The sequence below is a fragment of the Cibotium barometz genome, chromosome 2 (genome assembly GCF_041138505.1).
Source record: "Cibotium barometz isolate CiBa-2024 chromosome 2, ASM4113850v1, whole genome shotgun sequence".
Lineage (NCBI taxonomy): Eukaryota > Viridiplantae > Streptophyta > Polypodiopsida > Cyatheales > Cibotiaceae > Cibotium > Cibotium barometz.
Genome location: NC_141047.1, coordinates 53,946,234 through 53,957,432, shown reverse-complemented (window position 1 = coordinate 53,957,432; position 11,199 = coordinate 53,946,234).

Below are 11,199 nucleotides of genomic sequence, written 5' to 3'. Positions count from 1 at the left end.
TGTGTATGTGGTGTGCCTATTTGATTTTTGTATCAATCACCAGCTAAGGGGCCTGGGAACTCTTTTCCTCGATCCCGGGCAAAAACCCAATCAAATCTTTATAAAAGAATCCCACCATTTCAGTGGTCGGCTAACCCATGGGCGGATGGGGTTAGGCTGGATCGGAGGATTCCTGAGAAACAACTAGATACGATTAGTTACGTTAATCAGTTTAAATCCTGAGAAGACCTTGTTCTATGGGAAGGCATCATTGGGTGTACCTCAAAAATGAGGAAAAAAGCAGTGATTCCATGGACCAAGTGCAAGTCTCTTCTTGATCTAACCATGTGACTTCAGGCTGCTTGGTCAGACGAGTTTAATTTAGTCATGACTTGACTCGTTAGAGTAATCTCCTAGTTAAAAGAATTTTCACCTTTGTGGTGGCAGAATCGCCCGTGTGCCTTCCGGGCGAGGGGAGTCTTCCAGGCCCGTTCTAGGAGGGACCGCCTCCCGGGCGAGCCTCTCGTTTCCTGGACATCTGCCGCAGGTGAGGCCCTGAGTGTGCAGGACCCCCACCCCACATGGGAGGACAACGCTACTTTCGTCGTCACAGCAAGAGCTCTGGAGTGGGCGGGCAGGGACCTCAGAAGCTGGTATCAGAGCATTGTTAAAAGCTAATAAGGATAAACAAATTCTTATCCAAAATTGATAATAAAACTCATAAAAAGCATTTTTTCATAATGTATTTTCATTCCATAAGCTTCTTTAATGAAGTATTTTTTAATCAAAGAAATTGTTTTTATAGATGAAAGTTCCCTATTTATCTGGCATTCTCGACCTCACCCAGTCTCAAGATATGACTGTGTTTGCCTTCGAGCATCTCATCTCTTCCGCTTCAACTCAAACAAGTTAAGCAAGACTCGCATGCCATTTCAAGGATTCATATTTTCCTGACCCAACGGAGAGACAACAACATAAGTGGTTTGCAGGGCAGAATGTCCACGCCTCTTGTGACCGGCGTGCAATGCTGTGGCACAACCTCTCATTGTTGGCAATGATTCTGTTAAAGCTGAAAATGGTGCGTGCATGGTGTCATTCTATATCATTCGATGCCTCGGAATTTCAGACTTTCATGCCAAGTCTATAGACTCCTTAGTTGCTTTATTCCTAAGGAGAAGATAATAGCTCCCTTGTTAGTAAGTGAGCGTTTGTATCAGGGCATGGCTATGGCCTAGTACCGTCGTCTTATGTGTCTCCTAAGGAGATTTTTAATTTTGGAGCCGAGCTGCTCTATGTACATATTGCAACTTTTATATAAATAAAGAAATGTTTTGTGGAGAAAAATTGCCTGTTGTATAAGTGATTGTTTATGGACGAACTGCTAAAGAAAAATCTGTTATCAGACATATGTCATAGACCTCCAATAAGATCATTGTCTTGTTTAAGAAATTGTTTTTTGAACCTCTTAAGTCTTATGATCTCGTGGACGATATCAAAATAAAAATTTAATAATATATAATTTTTAGCAAAATCATGAGACGCGAAAACCGTGGCCGTGAGCCAGACCCTCTCTCTGAAGATGATGAGCTTGACCCTGATGTTTGCAAGGCTCTTCATAGGACTCAGCCCTAGGACCCTTCAAAGGAGAAGGGGAGAACCTGGGTGAGGCTATGGAGAAATGGGTGGAAACCATAGAAGAATATTTACGTCACAGGCTACAATGAGCGGAGCAAAATGGCTCTTGTGAGGCTGAAAATAGGAAACAGCCAGGGTGTGGCATGGAGGAACCACTTTGACACCAGGTAGCACTATACGTCCATGGTCAAGACGCTTGAGACATGTTGAGAGTGTGAGCACTGGGAGTAGTGTTGTGGATAAAGGGAAAAAGAAGGTTGAAGGAATTGGCATTAGAGGTTATGAGATGTCAAGTTCACAAAGTTTGGATGAGGAACTTGGCATACCAGTTTTACGCACACCATGTGCAAGGCAGGATAAATATGTGCCCCCACGTGCTAGAGTGAAAGGTGTTCAAAGTGATCCGCATGCATTGCAGAGATCCCAAAGGGTTAGGTATCCAGTTGATAGGTTGACATATCGTGACTTTGCTATGCATTACGCATATATGATCTCTTTGGTGAATCATGTGAAACCTACATGCTATACAGAAGCTATTGGGAAGCATGTATGGGAGAAGGCAATGGATGTTGAGATGGATGCAGTGGTCTGTTGAGATATCAAGCTCATCTAGTAAGGTGGTGGACACTGATGACCCGCCTGGGATATAGGCCCCACACTTACACCACTAGCATGGTTGGTGAGATCATGGGTGATATGCGGCCAGTGGGATGACAGGCTTTGTGAGTCGTGACAACCATTCTTGAGAGTGGCATAGTTATACTGCCAGCTCATTTAGTTGGGTTCACACTATAGAGAACCCTAGTATGTATTTAATTGAGTACCTTTTCATATTGTGTGTACTCTTATCTTTGTATATGGTGTGCTGAGTGTTGTGTAAGAAGAAGAAGATTTTCAGCCTCTCACCTTGTGTGTTCTCTTTTAGAGTTTTGTGAGTGTGTGTGTGCTTGCAAGCTCAAGCTCTCTTCACCCCTACATCTTTTCATGGTATCAGAGCCTGATTCATGCTAAGGGCTGAGCTACAAGCAAGAGAAACATAGGAAGCGGTACGAGGGTAAGAGCTTCATTTACTGAGCTTCATTTACTCTTCCCTATTTGTGTTGGCAACTACACCCTTGTCGGGAGCTCTACGGGAGGCACCGACAAACGATCTCTGATTGAGGAGATTTCTTCGCCGGAGTAAAGCTATAGGGCAACTGTATTATCCTATCGGACTGAATTTTTTGGGGCCAAAAGTGCATTTCGAGCGCGTTAGGACATCTGTTTTTTGGAAAGCATGCAATTTCGAGCACTGCGTGCGGGTAAGTCATCGATTCTATGCAGAACTCTATTTTAAGAACTGCAGGAAGATAGATTGGTTGTGCAGACATTGTGTGTGCTGCAAGGAGGTCAAACAGTTGCCATTGGGTGTATGTATGCACATTGAGATCACTGGTTGTGACATTTGAGTGTAGTACTATACCGCTGTAGAAAATACAATAGTTTGTGCAGGACAAACCAGAGTGCTATTTCTGGTAAATTTGTGTGTCTGGCAAGATGTCAAATGATGGCATAAACTAGATTGTTGCTGAGAATCTTGATAAGAACAACTTCCATGCTTGGAGATTCAGGTTAACAAATTTCTTGATGGGAAAGGGTTACTAGGACTACATAGAAGGTGCGCAAGCATAAAGAGGCACCAGAGATACCAGAGATCAATCAGACTACTGTTGATGTGAAAGACTTCAAGGATTGGAACCAAGGAGCCATAAAAGTTATGTATTGGCTCTCCATCAGCATACAGGACACCATGATTGGGCACATACAGGATGCCAAGTCCCCCAAGAAGAAGGCATGGGACACCTTGGTAAAACTCTATGAAATGAATACCAAGGCACGAAAGATACAGTTGAAGAATGAACTTCATACTGTGGAGAAAAAGTGTGGAGAAAAAGAGTATGTCTATGAAATACTATGCATTGAAGATCAAGGATATTATGGAATCCCTTGCATCTATTAGTGTTTCAGTAGATGATGATGATGATAAGGTGGAAGTCTATCTACGTGGTCTCGGGCCACAATACAAGGCATTCAAGATGTCTATTCAGACTCGGGAAAACATTCCCAATTTCACAGATTTCGTGTCTATGTTGATTATAGAAGAGAAGAGCTTGGGTGAAGACAAACAACCTTCACAAAACAAAAACAGTTCAAAGGAACAGGCCTTCTACACAAGTTAAGGAAGAGGACGAGGTAGAGGAGGCAGTTGTGGCCAAGGAGGTGGCCGAACAGGTAATCAGAATTATGGCCAGCAGCAGCAACAACAATAGTCCCACCAGAATTCACAACACCAACACGTAGGTGGAAGAGGCCAATTCTCAGAGGCAGAGGTCGTCGTGGAAATTGGCAAAGGTAGTATAATGATACACGTGGATGCTTCTATTGCGGTAAGCCCCTGGTGGACATGTACAGGCAGATTGTTATAAGAAGCAGGTTGACATGCAAAATGGAAAATTGCAGCAAAACAACTATGCATCCTCGAGCAAAAACAATGAGGATAATGAAAGGTTGTTTGTTATACAACATGTCGTTAATGTCATGTCTGAAAATGATGAAGCAACACATAAAGATGATGTATGGTACGTTGATTCAGGTGCTTCAAACCACATGACAAGTCATGGTGGGGAGGGGTTCAAGGAGATGAAAAACCTTGAAAGACCAGGTTTTGTGGAAACAAGGGATGACACTACTCATCCAATTGCCCATGTTGGAGATGTGCCATTGTCTATGCAGGATGGCAAAGTGAAGTACTTTGTAGATGTACATCATGTTCCAAACATAACAAAGAATCTCGTTTTAGTTGGCCAGATGATTGAGCAGAATTTGCAGGTTCGGTCTAACCCTGATGGTTGTTATGTTGAAGACTTTAAAGACAAGTGCAGGTTGCAAAAGGCAACAGAGTGGGCAAAATGTTTACATTGAATGTAAACATGCCTAAAGTGAGTGCTGCGATGTTTGCAAACAAATGGTTCAGAAATTGTTACAGACACAGACATTTAGCATAAAAGAATTGGACATGTGAATGTGTAGAGAATGAAGTCTATGCAAACTAAAGGAATTGTGATAGGGCTACCAAAGTTTAAAGTTAAAGGTATGCAGAAAATATGTGAAGCATGCCAATTTGGAAAGCAAACAAAGTATGTATTTCCACATTACAAAAATGTGAGCAAAAATGCACTAGATGTTGTGAATTCAGATGTATGGGGTCCTACAAAGACCATGTCTATGGGAGGCTACAGGTATTATGTGACATTTATTGATGACCACACAAGGAAAGTGTGGGTATACTTCATGAAGGAGAAGGGTGAGGTGTTCACTCATTTTCAGAATTTCAGAGTTATGGTTAAAAAGCAAAGAGGGAAATATGTAAAGTGCCTAAGGTCAGATGGAGGGGGAGAGTACTCCTCAAATGAGTTCTCTGCATTTTTGAAGCAGAATGGTATTCGGAGACGGTTTACATGCAGATACACTCTGTAGCAAAATGGAGTTGCTGAGCGAAAAAATAGGCACATTGCTGAGATTGCACGAGCATTGATGGGAGAGAATAATATGCCGCATAGCTATTGGGCTAAGGCTATTTTTACAGTAGTTTACATCATGAACAAGACTCCAACTACAGCCATACATGATGTAACTCCCCAGAGGAGAGTTTTACTTGCAGAAAACTTGATTTGTCTCATCTAAAAGTCTTTGGATGCATTGCATATGTGCATGTGCCAGATGAGTTGAGAACTAAGGTGGATCCAAAAGCTAAAAAATGTGTGTTTATTGGATATTCCCTTGAGCCAAAGGGATACAGGTGTTATGACCCTGCTACACGTGAGTTGAGGGGGCAAGCAAGGATGTTGTTTTTTATGAGATGAGCAGCTGGTATGCTGCCGAAAAAGAAGCTGTTGGGGTTGATATGAGTGGAAGTGTGGTTGCACAAAGTCAGCATTCACAGTCTTTGAGTGGACCAGGAGAGTCCTCATCTAGTGGTTCACTTGATAGACCATGGAGTGGCAGGCTGCATCGTAATACGAGTCCTACAAATGTAAGGGGTACATCACATAAAGGCAAAGAGAAAGTGGTTGAGCCCCTTAGTATGCCTGACATTTTTGCACGGCGGCATACTCGTGTTGATGGAGAGTCTAGTGGCTCAGAGATGAGCCTTGATGCACTATATGGAAATGAGACTTGGGATTTAGTGCAATTGCCTGAAGGCAAGAAAGCCATTGGATGCAAGTGGGTGTACAAAGTAAAACATAACAGTGATGGAAGCATAAGCAGGTACAAGGCTAGATTGGTAGCCAAAGGATATGCGTAGACATATGGCATTGATTATGAGGAAACTTTCAGCCCAGTTGCCAAGATGGCAATAGTGAGAGTTATGATAGTAGTGGCTATGTAAAAGTAATGGTCTTTACATCAGATGGATGGAAAGAATGCATCATGCATGGGGATTTGCAAGAAGAGGTGTATATGTTGCAACAACCTAGTTATGAGGATGTGAGTCACCCCGAGCATGTTTCCAGGTTGAAGAAAGCCTTGTATGGTTAAAACAAGCACCAAGAGCATGGTCTAAGATTTTTGAATATCTTGTCACTATTGGCTTTCATGTAGCCAATGCAGATTTCTCACTGTATGTGAGACACAGTGTGATAGAGGGGTTGTGTTTGTTGTCATCTATGTAGATGACCTGATCATTACGGGGGACCATGATGCAGAGATCTTTGATGTAAAGATCTTGCTTAGATAGAAGTTTGAGATGAAGGATCTGGGGGAGCTCAAATATTTCTTGGGCATTGAGGCGATTAGGTCACCACATGGTATTGGATTACTGCAGAGAAAGTATGGCTTAGACATGTTGTCCAAGTATGGTATGACCGGCTGTAAGCCTATCTCAGTGCCATTGGATCAGAATGGCAAGATGAAAGCAAATACAGGAGAGATTTTGGAGGATTCTACTATGTACAGGAGCATAGTAGGAAGCTTGATCTACATGACAATCACCAGGCTGGATTTGAGCTATGTTATTGGGTTGGTGAGTCAGTTTATGCAGGTTCCTAGGAAGCTGCATTCGGATGCATTGAGATGCATACTGAGATATGTGAGGTCTTCTTTGCATTGTGGACTATTTTATAAAATTGGGACAGAGATATGTGTACACTGGTACACAAATGCTGATTGGGCTGGTAGTATCTCAGATAGAAGATCTACTAGTGGCTTCATGTTTTCTTTGGGGTTGTTTTCTTTGGGGAGTGCTGCTGTGACTTGGAGCAGCAAGAAGTAGCCTACGGTTGCTCTATCCAGTATACAGAGGCCGAGTACAGAGGTGCTGCTACTACCGCAACATGTGAGGTAGCTTGGTTTGAGAAAGCTACTTGTAGATTTGGGTCTATCAGTGGTGGATAGACAAGTTGTCATTTTTTGTGACAACATTAGCAGTATACAGTTTGCCAAGAACCCAGTTTTTCATGCTCGCACGAGGCATATAGAGGTCCACTACCATTTTGTGAGAGAGAAGGTTTTGGCAGCAGGAGACATTCACCTTGTTTATGTCAGCACACAAGATCAGGTGGCTGACATCTTCACCAAAGCGTTGTGGAGAGAGGCTCCAAATATTCAAGGCTTCACTTGGTGTACATGAGATGGAGTTGAGCTCGAGGGGGAGTGTTGAGATATCGAGCTCATCTAGTGAGGTGGTGGGCACTAATGACCCGCCTGGGGGATAGGCCCCACACTTACACCACTGGCATGGTTGGTGAGATCATGGGTGATATGCCGCCAATGAGATGACAAGCTATGTGATAGCCATTCTAGACACTGGCATAGTTATTGTGCCAACTCATTTAGTTGGGTTCACACTATAGAGAACCCTAGTATGTATTTGGTTGAGTTCACACTATAGAGAACCCTAGTATGTATTTGGTTGAGTACCTTTTCATATTGTGTGTACTCTTATCTTTGTATATGGTGTGTTGAGTGTTGTGTGAAGAAGAAGAAGATTTTTAGCCTCTCACCTTGTGTGTTCTCTTTTAGGGTTTTATGAGTGTGTGTGTGCTTGCAAGAGCTCAAGCTCTCTTCTCCCTTGCATCTTTTCAAGGAGGGCATTTTCTTGACTTTGTGCACATGCTTGGCTGAATCTCGTCCCTCAAGTGATTGGAATCCTCCTTGCTATTAGTTTTTCTTCTTTAGTTTGCTTCTAAACCTAATTAACCATGGGTTATTGAGAAATTAGTGGTGGGGATGAGTTCTTCGTTGGAAGAGGAAGTGTAGAGGACATTTTGGTGTTTTAAAGGCTAAGGCAACATCATTCTTGTTGAAATATACAAGTGAATAGGGTGTGTGCGGGAACAAGTGAATAGGGTGTGTGCGAGAACAAGTGTAGAGGACATTTTGGTGTTTTAAAGGCTAAGGCAACACCATTCTTGTTGAAATATACAAGTGAATAGGCTAAGGCAACACCATTCTTGTTGAAATATACAAGTGAATAGGGTGTGTGCGGGAACAAGCCCTTGGCTAGAGGCTATAAAAGAGAATCTGTAAATATGAGAGAACCTATAAAATGTTGAGAAGAATCTGCTGGGAGAGAATAAAGTGTAGCATGAGGAGATTTAGGAGGTGTGGAGATATTCTGGGAGAGGTGGAGAGAATCAAGCAAAAGAGGTGGAGTCAATCAAAGAGAAATCAGTGGGATTAGATGCTTGTATGTAAACTCTATAAATTGAGGCATTGGCCTAATGAGAATTTGGTGGTTTTTTATTATCCATGCCTACATCAAGCTATCAATTAATTGCTCATTAAAATCACATCTTAGTTATTGTCTAACCTCTTTGTTTTAATGATGTCGATTCTAGCATTTAATCCACCATAGCTCATCACATTGCTATAATTTTAACATGGTATCAGAGCCTAGCCTAGAATCTATCAATTTGTGAGCCCATTATCTTGCTAATCACTTGGCTAATTAGGATTAGTAGCTAATTAATATTTTTTTTCTCTTTTTTCAACTAACCTCTCCACCCCTAGCCAGTGGAGGGGCTTGATCTCCCTCTAGGTGCAAAATTAGGGCAAGCCCTTCTAGGCATACATAGCTAACATCCTTGTGCTCTAGCCCATCCAAACAAAATTGCAAATCACCAAGCATAACTGCCAATTTTTGCTAAACCGTTGGCACCTTTTTTCAGAAGAAGATTTGATATCTCTGCTGCTCCAGAACAAATTGCTCTAATTCCTCTTGGCCCTAGGGGTTTTCAAAGGTGCTCTACAAGATGGTCAAGAGAGAATTTGATTTGATCAAGTCTAAGCTCTTCATCAAATCTGCAAGTGACTTTGGTAAAACAAAGATTAAGCATTCAATGTTTGGTCAAATCTTATGTTTCTTGGCTTAATCCTCTACTAGACTAATTGCTATTGATGGACTTGAAAGGATTTGAGCTCATTTGAACTCTAAGGCCTCAGATCTGGACTCCCCACATACTCTATTTTTTGCACACAAAACAGAGGATTAATTTGCTAATCAATGATTAATCAGTGCTAATCGCTATATTTTGCTAATCAATTGAGGGTTTAAATTAACCATTAGGTATCTGATACAGATCCCTATACCTTTAGATTGCAATTCAAAGATGGTTTGATACTCCAACCATTCCGTACAAATTGGTTAACCTTGATTTAATGGTGATTTTATGCTGATAAATCTGTTGTAATCATCTCCTAAACACCAGATTAAGTTGTAAAAGGGTAGACACTGCCATTGAATCTTGAAATTCGATCAAGAGGTAAGACCCCCTTTCACATTATCATGAGTACAGCACAAGGAATAGCCAAATTTATTGGGGAGCAATTTTACACATGGCAGAGAAAAACCATGTATCTGCTCATGAGGAAAAATCTGTGGGGGCTAGTTGAGGGAACAGATGAATGCCCAGAGGTGAGAGGGGAAAATGAGTGGAAGAGCAGGAATGAAAAAGCATTGGGACTTATCGCACTCAGTTTAAATGATGAAATCATTCATCACATCACAGGGATACAATGGGCAAAAGATGCATGTGATGAACTCAATAAATTATTTGGCACACAAGCTAAAAATTCAAAGATAAATCTGTTGATGAAATTTTACAAATTGGATATGAAGGAAAGTGAGCCTTTAATCACACACTTGAACAGATATAAAAGCATTAAGGAACAACTGGCAGCTGTTGGCAAAAAGGTAGAAGATGATGAGGCACTAGCTCTGCTTCTGAAGAGTGTGGACAAAGTTGAATATGAAAACATTGTAGCAACACTAAAGAATGTACCTGAATTGAAGCTACACGAGATATAAGAAGCTCTACTAGAGCAAGAGAGCAGAGGCAAAGAGAAGAAATGGCTCGACTCAACAACAGGAGAAGAAAATGCATTCTTCACCCAAGGAGGATTCTCTTGAGGACGAGGATGAGGAAGAGGCAGAGTAGGAGGAAGGACCTTCACTTGCCACAACTATGGAAAGCCAGGACACATGGCAAGAGACTGCTACAGCAAACCCAGTGGAGAAGGAACGACATCGGCAAACTTCATGGAGGCTCCCAAGGACGTGGAGTCATATCATCTTTTCAGAGAGAGAGAGAGAGAGAGAGAGAGAGATAACCCACAACCCAATGTAACCTGCCCCAATAAAGGAAAACCACCTCTAAGCCACAGATGATATAGGCCATGTGGTAAATGTATGTGTGAGCAATTTAGTCAAGGTCATGGGCACTTATAGTAGCCTTGGACACATAGAGAGAGAGAGTGTCAAGGATTATGAGTTTAGGGACTTGAGGCACTGGTCGCGAACTATCAAGTAATAAGAGGGAAACTTGGTATAGGGTCGAGGTGTGCTAGAAGTATTCACTTGAGAGGAGGTGTTGAGATATACAAGTGAATAAGGTGTGTGCGGGAACAAGCCCTTGGCTAGAGGCTGTAAAAGAGAATATGTAAATGTGAGTGAACCTGTGAAAAGGTGAGAAGAATCTACTAGGAGAGAATAAAGGCTAGCATGAGGAGATTTAGGAGGTGTGGAGATATTCTGGGAGAGATGGAGAGAATCAAGCAAAAGGGGTGGAGTGAATCAAGGAGAAATCAGTGGGATTAGATACTTGAATGTAAACTCTATAAATTGAGGCATTGGCCTAATGAGAATTGGTTGGTTTTTGATTATCCATGCCTACATTAAGCTATTAGTTATTTGCTTACTAATTGTTGAAATATACAAGTGAATAGGGTGTGTGCGGGAACAAGCCCTTGGTTAGAGGCTGTAAAAGAGAATCTATAAATGTGAGAGAACCTGTGAAAAGGTGAGAAGAATCTGCAAGGAGAGAATAAAGGGTAGCATGAGAAGATTTAGGAAGTGTGGAGATATTTTGGGAGAGGTGGAGAGAATCAAGCAAAAGAGGTGGAGTGAATCAAGGAGAAATCAATGGGATTAGATGCTTGGATGTAAACTCTATAAATTGAGGCATTGGATATATTAATTTGCTAGTTTTTGATTATCCATGCCTACATTAAGCTATTCACTAATCACATCTTAATTATTTACTAATC